Below are 10443 nucleotides of genomic sequence, written 5' to 3'. Positions count from 1 at the left end.
GATGCAACGAAAGTTGTAGACAATGGGTGTTGGAATGGTATTGCGATGATTTATTTGCCGGTTCAATACCCACCCGAACGGATGCCCTTACTAGAATCTCTTGTTTTTAGATGCTAAAATCCTTCTATCTGTTGGCTCAGGCATTGTGATACGCGCATGCCGAAGACACCTCTCATATACTCCTTAGTTAGAGATAGCAAGTTCTTGGGAAGTGATGTGCCTTGAACTCAAAGCTTGGTATGCCCGAGAAGTGAGTGCACTGTAAGGGGGAGCCAGTGCTATCAAGCGTCTGGCTATCTGACTGAGTGTTGTATTTTATGGCTAGAGGATTCAATAGATATTGCCCTTGCTAGCCATAGGATTTGTTGTGAATGTGCTTGATTGTCTTGAGTCGAAGTCAAACAAACATTTTTGTCTTCCGTGATTGTCAAAAGTTAAATCAAAAACAAACTTTCAAAAGTGCTCATAATCAACTTGGGTTTTCAAAATCAACAACCTTCAATTCAAAACAAAATCCAAGCAAAAGTCCAAATTTGTCCAAGTATTCATCCAACATTTGAACATGGCTTGTCAAAACATTGAATACCTTTGTTTCAAAATTCATGTCACTTTAGGCTAGGTTTTGCATAGTCCAACTTAGGTCCTAGGACATATTGTCATCTCCCTTCATTTTAGTCCTTTTCATTGCAAGCGTCCTCATTTTGCACTTAGGTTCAAAATTATTTCCCTAAGTTTGCATTTCATTTTCATATCCAAGTTAGATTTCCATTTAGGTGACATTCGTGCATTATCCTTGTCATGCTAAAATTAGGTCTTGCCTAGGTTGCATTTTGCATATTCCAAGTCATTGGTCTTCGCATATCCTTATCATTTTATTGTCATCTTGTCCTAGCTTCATCTTGTCATATCATATCCTTAGATCATTTTCATGTCATATCCTAAGTCATTGTCATAATCATAGTCTCAAAAATTTGGTTTGTCAAACTTGAAAAAATAAAAACTTTGGATGATACCCTAAGTTGTTGTTAGGGAGTCTTGACCTTGTCTAAAATTTGTCCTTTCATTAATATCATTTTTGTCAAACCTAGCTTAGTATCCAAGCATATAGGTGAGACATTGTCAATTTGTCCTATTGTCATTTTGTCCTTTGTCCTTTAAGGTCTTGGCTTCATTTCAACTTCCCAAGGTTGAGTCTTTAGATTTGCATTCCAAAAAGTTTGTCCAAATCTTGAAAAACAACAAAAACATAGGTTGCATTCTTGCCATAGATTGCATTTTCATTTATTTAGGTTGCATTTAGTTGCATATCATACATCATCCTTTTAAAATAAAAAAAACCAAAAAAATAATATTTCATTTGCATAGTGACATGCCTATTGAAACAAGGTCAAAATCTAAGAAGATTGGTGAATCAACATATCAACCCATTGACAATGTATCAAACTCACAGTTTCAACCTAGTCAAACATTACAAATTGAAGGTTCGTGAAACACATCATTACCACCATATGGAATGGTTCAACTTGGACCACCTCCATTATATGAGCTAGTGTTTGTACCCATGAAACCGAGATATGGGAGTGTTCCACCAACACCAAGGGAAAATGCACCTTTTGATTGGAATCAACTAAACCCGCACCATGAAATTCAAACTCAAACATTACATGAGGAACAAAATCTTTCACAAGGATTTGGTTCAGATCAAGGCATTCAACAAGAAATAAATCCAAATGTTTTACCAGATTCTTCATTAGATTCCGATGCTTCTGATGATATCGATATGTTCCTTAAAGATCCGAAGTTGACAAAAAAGATGGATAAATTCTTGAAAAAGGTCTTTAAGATGTCTCCAGAAAAATATCTTGATATGATGAGTAATGTGACCTCCTCAAATGAGCAAATTAATGTGCAAAAACAACAAGGCAGTGAGCTGTTAAGTTTCTCTTCACATCCAAATGAAGAAAATATGCAACAAGAACCTCAACACACCTTGATGAGTAAACATGCTTCAAAAACGTTGACAATGACTATTCCACAAAACTCACCATTTGAAACAATAAACAATCCATTATTTAATACAACACCTTTAACACAAGATCAAATGATGGCCACACAAATGTTGACAACTTTCCCTCAACAAGAAATGATTCCTCGAATAATTACAAGTGGATCAAAATCTAAGATGCAAGAAAGCTTTATAACTGGAATGCCTCATCTTACGAATGTTCAAAACAATCCTACAATGCAACAAAGTTTATATGTACCATCAAGTTCAATATGTTTGACAAATACTCAAGTACCCATTATGCAAAATATTGTGACAGATCTTTCGATAGTGGCAACACAAAGAGCCACAAATAGTGGTGTGCATCAACAACAAGTGTTGCAACAATTGAGGAATGCGCAAAAGGCACAATCGAATGCACAAACAAGCAATGCACAACAACAACAATATCGCATTCAACAACACGTTGTAGTGTCTTCTGCACCATTACAAGTTAATTCAAACTCACAACCACCATAATGGACTGGACAAACAACATAGCAAGTCAATGCAAGTGCCATCCCCCATCTCAAGGAGAAACAACAGAAACCTCCCAAACAAAGTTTTTTGAAAATGATGGGATTTACATCAGGACAACAACAGTTGACACAAAGTTAGCAAATTCTGATTCATCAGCATCAATAGCAACATGTGCCTCAATATGGGCCAGGTAAAACAAGTTATCATACATCACAACCACAATTGATGTCCATGCAATATCAACAACACCCTCAACTGCAATATCAACCAAGGCTACAAATGATGATCCCACCACAAGAGGCACAACAAAAGGGTCAATGTCAAGGCATGGCACAACCACAGCAACAAGAGCTGTATCAAGAACTTTATATGCCAGAGACACCAAAGACAACAATTTCTGAACATCAACAGCCAATGGAGAGCAGGATGTATTGACAAAGAGTACACCCAAGAGTGAATGATGAACTTCCAAAATATTCGCTACCTGACACATTTTCACAACAGCTTGAGAAGTTGCAATGACAAGTCGACTCATTGGAAACCAAAGGGACAAAGAAATTATACACAGATCAAGATTTATGTCCTAATCCATTTGACAAGAGCTTGTACATGCCTCCCTTTCCTAAGCATTTTGAGGCACCTAAGTTTGAGAAATATAAAGGGAGCGGCAATCCAAAAGACCATATTCAAACATTTTTCACAACATGTACTGAAGTGAGTTATGAGGAAACATATTTGATGTGCTTATTCACACGAAGTCTCATAGGACAAGCCATGGATTGGTATTCGCATTTGCCAGGGAACATAAAGACATGGTCGAAATTGGCTCAAAAGTTTATATCCCACTTCACATTCAACATTGACAGTGAAGTGACCATGCCAGATTTATGTAACACCAAGCAAAAGCAAGGTGAACCATTAGTGACTTTCTTGCAAAGATGGCGAAGCTTGTACAATCGTTCTTCCCTAGATATACCTAAAGAACAACAAGTGAACTTATTTATTCAAAATTTGGTCCCAGAAATGATGTATGAGCTCAAATTGAAAAGTCCTAGTACCATTGAGAAGCTCATTAAGAAAGGGATGAACATTGAATCTGCTCTTGTAGCTAAGGGACTCATTAAACTCAACAAAGACAGTGATAACACAAACAATTCAGGGGAGAAAAATAGATTTTGGTACAAAAACAAGAATGTCACTAATGATGGAGTTGTTGACACAAGAGCAGTGAATGAAAATCAACCCACGTTCACAATAAAGAAATTGAGTGCTCCTAATATGTTGGATATGCAACAAAATCAGACCCAAGCAAGCAATGTTACTCAACAACCGTAATACCAACAATATAATCGACAACAAGGTCAGCAACAAAACCAACAACAAAAACCTTTCAGATCAAGGGATGGGCCTCCTCGACAGTTTACGCCATTGGGAGAGCCTATTGAGTCAGTAATGAAACAATTAATACAAGCAAATTTTATCAAGTTACTAGATGTCAAGGAAGAACCATTGGTAAAGCCGCATTGGTGGAATGATAATGCATATTGTGAATACCATCGGTCAAAAGGACATAAAACCGCATCGCGTTTTCAATTGAAACATATGATTCAAGACTTGTTAGATCAAGGAGTAATTGAGGTAGACCCACCCAACGCGACCTCTAACACTGATCATACAATTTTCAAAACTCCTTTGCTTGATCATGACAAGGGTAAAGCATCTTCTTCAAACTCTACCCAAACAACGAATCTTAATTATGCAAATAATGGTTATAACAATGTCATCAATTGTTTTCGAGCCTCAAATGAGTATGTTTCCACCATAAGAATAAAGGGACAAGATCTTTCTTGTGCAGTCACTACTCGTCGATCCAAAATAGTCCTGAAAGGAGTTCCTGCAATTCCTCCCAAATCAACTCCTACGAGTCAGTATAATCTCCTAGATCATCTGGGGAAGACACCTGCACAAATATCAATTCTTGACTTGTTGAAAATGTCCCCTATGCATCGCGCAATCTTAGATAAAGCTTTAACTGAGTCCACTGTCCTGACAGACATTCATGTTGACCAGTTTCAAGCCTGAATTGGACATCTAGCTATCTCCCAACATGTCGCCTTTTCTGATAATGATATTTCTCCTGATAAGCTCCCTCATAATGATCCTTTACATCTTGAAGTCTTTGTCCATAATTTCAAGATCCGACGATTCTTGATAGATGGCGGAGCAGGTCTTAACATCTGTACCTTGAGAGTGGTTATTGGTCTTGGTTATACGGAAAATGACATTGATTCTTCCAAAAGAATAACAATCAAAGCATATGATGATGCTGAGCGCCCATCTAAAGGGGTAATTTCATTGCCTATCAGAGTCGGTCCAGTGACAGAAAACACTTTCCTACAGGTCCTAGACCTCGATCTCCCTTACAATATGATTCTTGGCCATCCGTGGATCCACGCAATGAAAGCAGTTCCATCTACTTATCATCAGTGTTAAAGGTATCCTTACAATGGGACTGAGATAACAATTCCAGGAGATCATAATCCATTTCAATTTTGTGCTAATCTAAAGAATTCCCTACAACAACAAGTCCCAGTCAATAAAGAGGCCCGCTTACATAATTATGTGGATCCTAATGAATTGTTAGATGCTGTCAAAGGAAAATTGAAGATACAAGACCAAGGATGTGGAGAGTATTCAATGGCTCAAACATTCCTCATTGGGAATTTACCAATATCTCTAAAATCACATGGCAAACCACATTTGTTGCAAAAGGAACCTAAGATAGTCATTCAATATCAACACCCCACTACATTTACAAAATGGGGTGAACTTAACAAGGAAATTTTGGATGATGATATAATAGATTGGCTTTATAAGGATCAAACTGATACACCACCTGTCAAGTTGCTAGTGGAGCGGTATGGAAAAGGGTTTACTATACTGTAGAAAAAAGGATATGATGGCTGCAGTGGGTTGGGCCCTATCCAACTTTAGGGTTAGGTTTTGTACCATTGCAAATTGGAGCCTCGTCTACCAAAGTGACCACGTGTGAAAAGCGACATGACTCTGATGATGAAACAACACCTGAGGATATCCAACCTGAAACTGATTCCAATGAATGGGAGTGGAGTTCTTTTTCTTCTAGCTCCTATGCCCTTGACAATGTTTTCCTTGACCCTGATGATTTGCCCATGGAGGACAAACATGAAATAACTTCCCGTCCCAAAATGTGTCCTAATGCTTGGATAGAGTCATTCTGGGACCCAAGCTCTGAATCAGATATGAGCCGTTCAGACAGTGATAACACGGACATTCTTATCCTTACCATCTCGGCCCTAACTCTCCTTGAAATCGATGTTGACATGCCCCTCGTCTATCCACAACTTATCCAACATGACCAACAAGAACCACTTAAATTGGATTGTTTTCAAAATGATGAAGCCATTGCAGAATTCCTTGGACTACGGGAGGGCATACCTCAAGGTGATCATAAGGTAGGATTTGCTATTGATTTAGATTCCACAACATATTTTGGGGAGTCAGCTCCATCTTCTAGTCATAAAAATGAAAAAGAAAAAGAAAAAGTAAAAAATCAAAAGAATGGGTCTTTGAATGAAAACCGTAAGGCACTCTCTGACCATGAAAAAGTAAAAATACAAGATGTACCTATGGGTGAAAACCTCTCTGAGGCACCCAAAGGTGGGAGATTGGACATACCCTTGTCAAGTCAGGATAAATCAACATTGCTTGTGGAAATGACCGAAGAGATAAATTTGGGTACACCTGACAACCCTAAGGTCATTCATTTCGCTGCTTCTCTATCAAAACAAGAAAAGATAGATTTTGTCAATTTCTTTCTTGAGAAGAAGATCAGTTTTGCATGGTCTTATGCAGATATGCCCGGCCTTGATCCAAAATTAGTCCTTCATCACTTGCCATTAAAATCAGATACCAAGCCCGTCAAACAAAAACTCAAAAAGATGCATCCCTAGGTGGCTCTCTTAGTCAAAGTAGAACTCAAAAAATTATTAGATATGGGCTTTATCAGACCAATTGATTATGCAGATTGGATTTCAAATTTGGCACCAGTTAGCAAAGTAACTGGGGGCATCAGAATTTGTATGGATTTTAGGGATCTCAATAAAGCATGCCCTAAAGATGACTTTCCACTACCAAATATAGACATCATAGTTGACATGATTGCCAGATATGAGATGCTATCATTGATGGATGGTTTTTTTGAATATAATCAAATTCGCATTGCTCCTGAAGATCAACATAAGATTGCATTCACATGTGCTTGGGGTACCTACTGCTGGAATGTGATGCCTTTTGGCCTTAAAAATGCTGGAGCAACATATCAAAGAGATATGACAACAATTTTCCATGATTTTATGCATACTTTGATGGAAGACTATGTTGATGACCTATTATGCAAATCCATCACAAGAGATAGTCATCTAGCCATCCTTGGCCCAATCTTTGATCGAATGGAAACCCACAAGCTCAGACTCAACCCAAAGAAATGTGTCTTTGGTGTCACAACCAGCAAATTGTTAGGGTACATTGTTTCTTACAGAGGCATTGAAGTAGACCCTGAAAAAGTTAAAGCAATAATGGATATGCCTCCTCCTTCCAATCTCCGTCAACTAAGAAGTCTGCAAGGGAAGTTACAGTGAATCCACCGGTTTATAGCTCAATTGGTAGACAAATGTCATCCTTTCTAACATTTATTGCATAAAGGTGTCACTTTTAAATGGATTGAGCAATGTCAATCAACATTTCAAACTCTCAAGGATTATCTGATGTCGCCACCTATTCGAATGCCTCCTATAGCAAGGAGGCCATTCATATTGTATATCTCTGCAACTGAAACGACACTGGGAGTTCTCTTAGCCCAACAGGATGAGAAGGGCAAAAAATGGGCTATTTATTATATCAGTCGGACACTAGTGGGCTATGAATTGAATTATTCAACTATTGAACGGGAATGTTTACCAGTGGTATTTGCAACATAGAAGCTTTGACACTATATGTTAAATCATCAGACATTGCTAGTTGCAAAAATTGATCCCTTGAAATACTTGCTTAGCAGGGCAGCTTTGACAGGTCGCCTAGCAAAGTGGGTTATGATCCTAAGTGAGTTTGATATTGAGTACATTGAGAGAAAGGCAATAAAATGACAAATCATAGCGGATCAACTTGCAGAGGCACCTATTCATGATAATCATCCAATGTTGACTGATTTTCCAGATGAATTAGTTTTTGCTGTCACATCTTCTAATGAATGGAAATTATATTTTGATGGATCCCATACCAAATTCGGGTCAGGGGCAGGTATTTTATTTGTAACCCCTCAAGGTGATGCTATTCCCAAATCCTACAGAATAACTTTCCATTGCACCAATAATATTGTAGAATATGAAGCTTTGGTCACAGGACTCCGAGTAGCAATCCAATGGAACATTACACATTTGCAAGTCTATGGAGATTCCCAGTTAGTCATTCGTCAAGTGAATGATGACTATGAAACGAAGGATGAAAAGCTTCTTCCCTACAAGCATATGGTGGATTTCTTCAAGACAAAATTTACTGATATCCATTTCAGTCAAGTTCCAAGAATACAAAACAAGTCAATAGATGCTATGGCAACTATTGCTTCCATGTTAAATATGCCCCACAATATGGACAGATGTGAATTTTTGGTCGAACAGTTGCTTGTCCCTTCTTTTGAAATTTTGACAGTAGATGTGATGTGTGTTCTTGTTGGTCCTAATTCCCCATGGTACAATGACATCTATCAGTATTTGAAATCCCAAGCCTTACCACCTAACCTTTCCTCTAACCAACGCCGAGCCTCCATATGCCAAACTACCAAATATGTCATCATCGCAGACACCCTTTATCGTCGTTCTTTTGACCACACCCTCCTTAGGTGTTTGGATTCTGACAAGGCACAAACCGCTTTACGCGAGGTTCATGATGGTATATGTGGGGGCCATTTCAATGGTTTGAGTCTAGCTAAAAAGTTGGTTTGTGCTGGATATTATTGGCCCACTATGGAAAAGGATGCTCATGATTTTGTCAAGAAATGCTACAAATGTCAAAAACACGAAAATTACATTCATGCGCCAGCCCAAGAACTTCACTCTGTCATATCTCCGTGGCCCTTTTCTCAACGGGGATTGGATCTTATTGGCAAGATTCACTCGACATCGACAAATAGACACAAATTCATCATCACAACCACATAATACTTTATAAAATGGATCGAGGCTATCCCCATGACCTATATCACTGGTGTTCAAATTTCAAAGTTTCTACTGAATTATATCATATGCAGATATGGGGTTCCCCTTGCAATAGTCATAGATAATGGCCGTCCATTAAAAAATAAAGATGTCAAGGAACTCTGTGAAAAGTTTTGTATTCAACATCGTTTTTCCAGTCCTTATTATCCACAAAGTAATGGTCAAGCCGAAGCATCCAATAAAACCATCATTAAGATCCTGAAAAAGGTTGTCAATGACGTTGGTCAAGATTGGCATGTACAGTTGAATCCAACACTATGGACTTATCGCACTTTTATCCGCACACCTACTAGCACAACACCTTATTCCTTGGTGTATGGTGCAAAAGCCATTTTACCCTTGGAAGTGGAAATTCCCTCTTTGCGTGTTTCCCTACAACATTTGATTGATGATGAGATGCATAGAGTCTCTAGGCTGCATCAGCTTGAGATGTTAGATGAGAAACGTCAGACAACCCTAACACATTTGCAAGCATATCAAAACCGTCTCCGTCGCTCTTATAATAAGAAGGTCAAAGGGCAACACTTCGAAGTGGGAGATTTGGTTCTCAAGGTGAACCCGAAGAATACACAATCTATTGACATCATCAAAGGAAAGTTTGAGCCTAATTGGGTTGGACCTTTCATAATTACTGCAGCCTATGGCTCAAGGGCATATCAGCTTGCAACCCCAGACGGTGAGCCTCTGTTTGATCCTGTAAATAGCATGCACCTTTGAAAGTATTGGACATAGTTTTATGTCAGTAGTTCTTCAAATATGATCCTAAAAAAATACAAAAAAATAAAAAAGCTCAAAAAATACAAAAAATCAAAAAGCTCAAAAAATACATAAAAATCAAAAAGCTCAAAAAATACAAAAAAATCAAAAAGCTCAAAAAATACAAAAAAATCAAATAACAAGTGAAAAATTGAAAAGAACAAAAAGTAAAGAAAAATAATTCACCCTCTAGTGAAAACCTGGCAAACAGGCGCCATGTGTAAAAGACTATTGCTCCGTTATCTATCATGACTCCTAGCTGTACTGTCCCCCCCGCAGGTTTATCATGATTATCCTTGCCCTGACCCAATGTTTTGTTCCAGGCCCGTGATTGGTCAACATCATTGTCTTGCATACTCAAGTTTCCAGTCCTTGTGCATATGTTTTGGTCCTGGTCGCTGTATATGTCTTTCAAAATTTCATTGGGTGCACACCCCTTGTCATGATCAATTACTGAAGTTATTGCTGCGTGCAGGCTAGAGCTTTCTTATCAAATAATGTCCTGGAAAAAATCTCTAAAAATCATATAAAGTCCTTAAAAAATCCCTAAAAATCACATAATGTCTTGAAAAAATCCCTAAAAAAGTCAAATAAAGTCCTGAAAAAATGAACACAAAAAAATAAAAATTGTACAAACTCGAAATTCCTACAAAGTGAAAAGCATCAAAATCCAAAAGCAATTTCTTTGGCATTTTGCATTTTGTCAATAAATGGTTCCCTTTGTGCATAGACAGATTGTTGAGCATACATCCAACGACAATCAATCAAACATTGTGCTTTAATGAAATCATGCATTAATAGATGAATTTTTCAATCAAACCAGGCATTCAAACTGATCAAAATTGTCATGTC

The sequence above is a fragment of the Cryptomeria japonica genome, chromosome 9, assembly GCF_030272615.1.
Source record: "Cryptomeria japonica chromosome 9, Sugi_1.0, whole genome shotgun sequence".
Classification (NCBI taxonomy): Eukaryota; Viridiplantae; Streptophyta; class Pinopsida; order Cupressales; family Cupressaceae; genus Cryptomeria; species Cryptomeria japonica.
The sequence above is the reverse complement of the archived record's forward strand: the minus strand, read 5'-3'. Positions refer to the sequence as shown.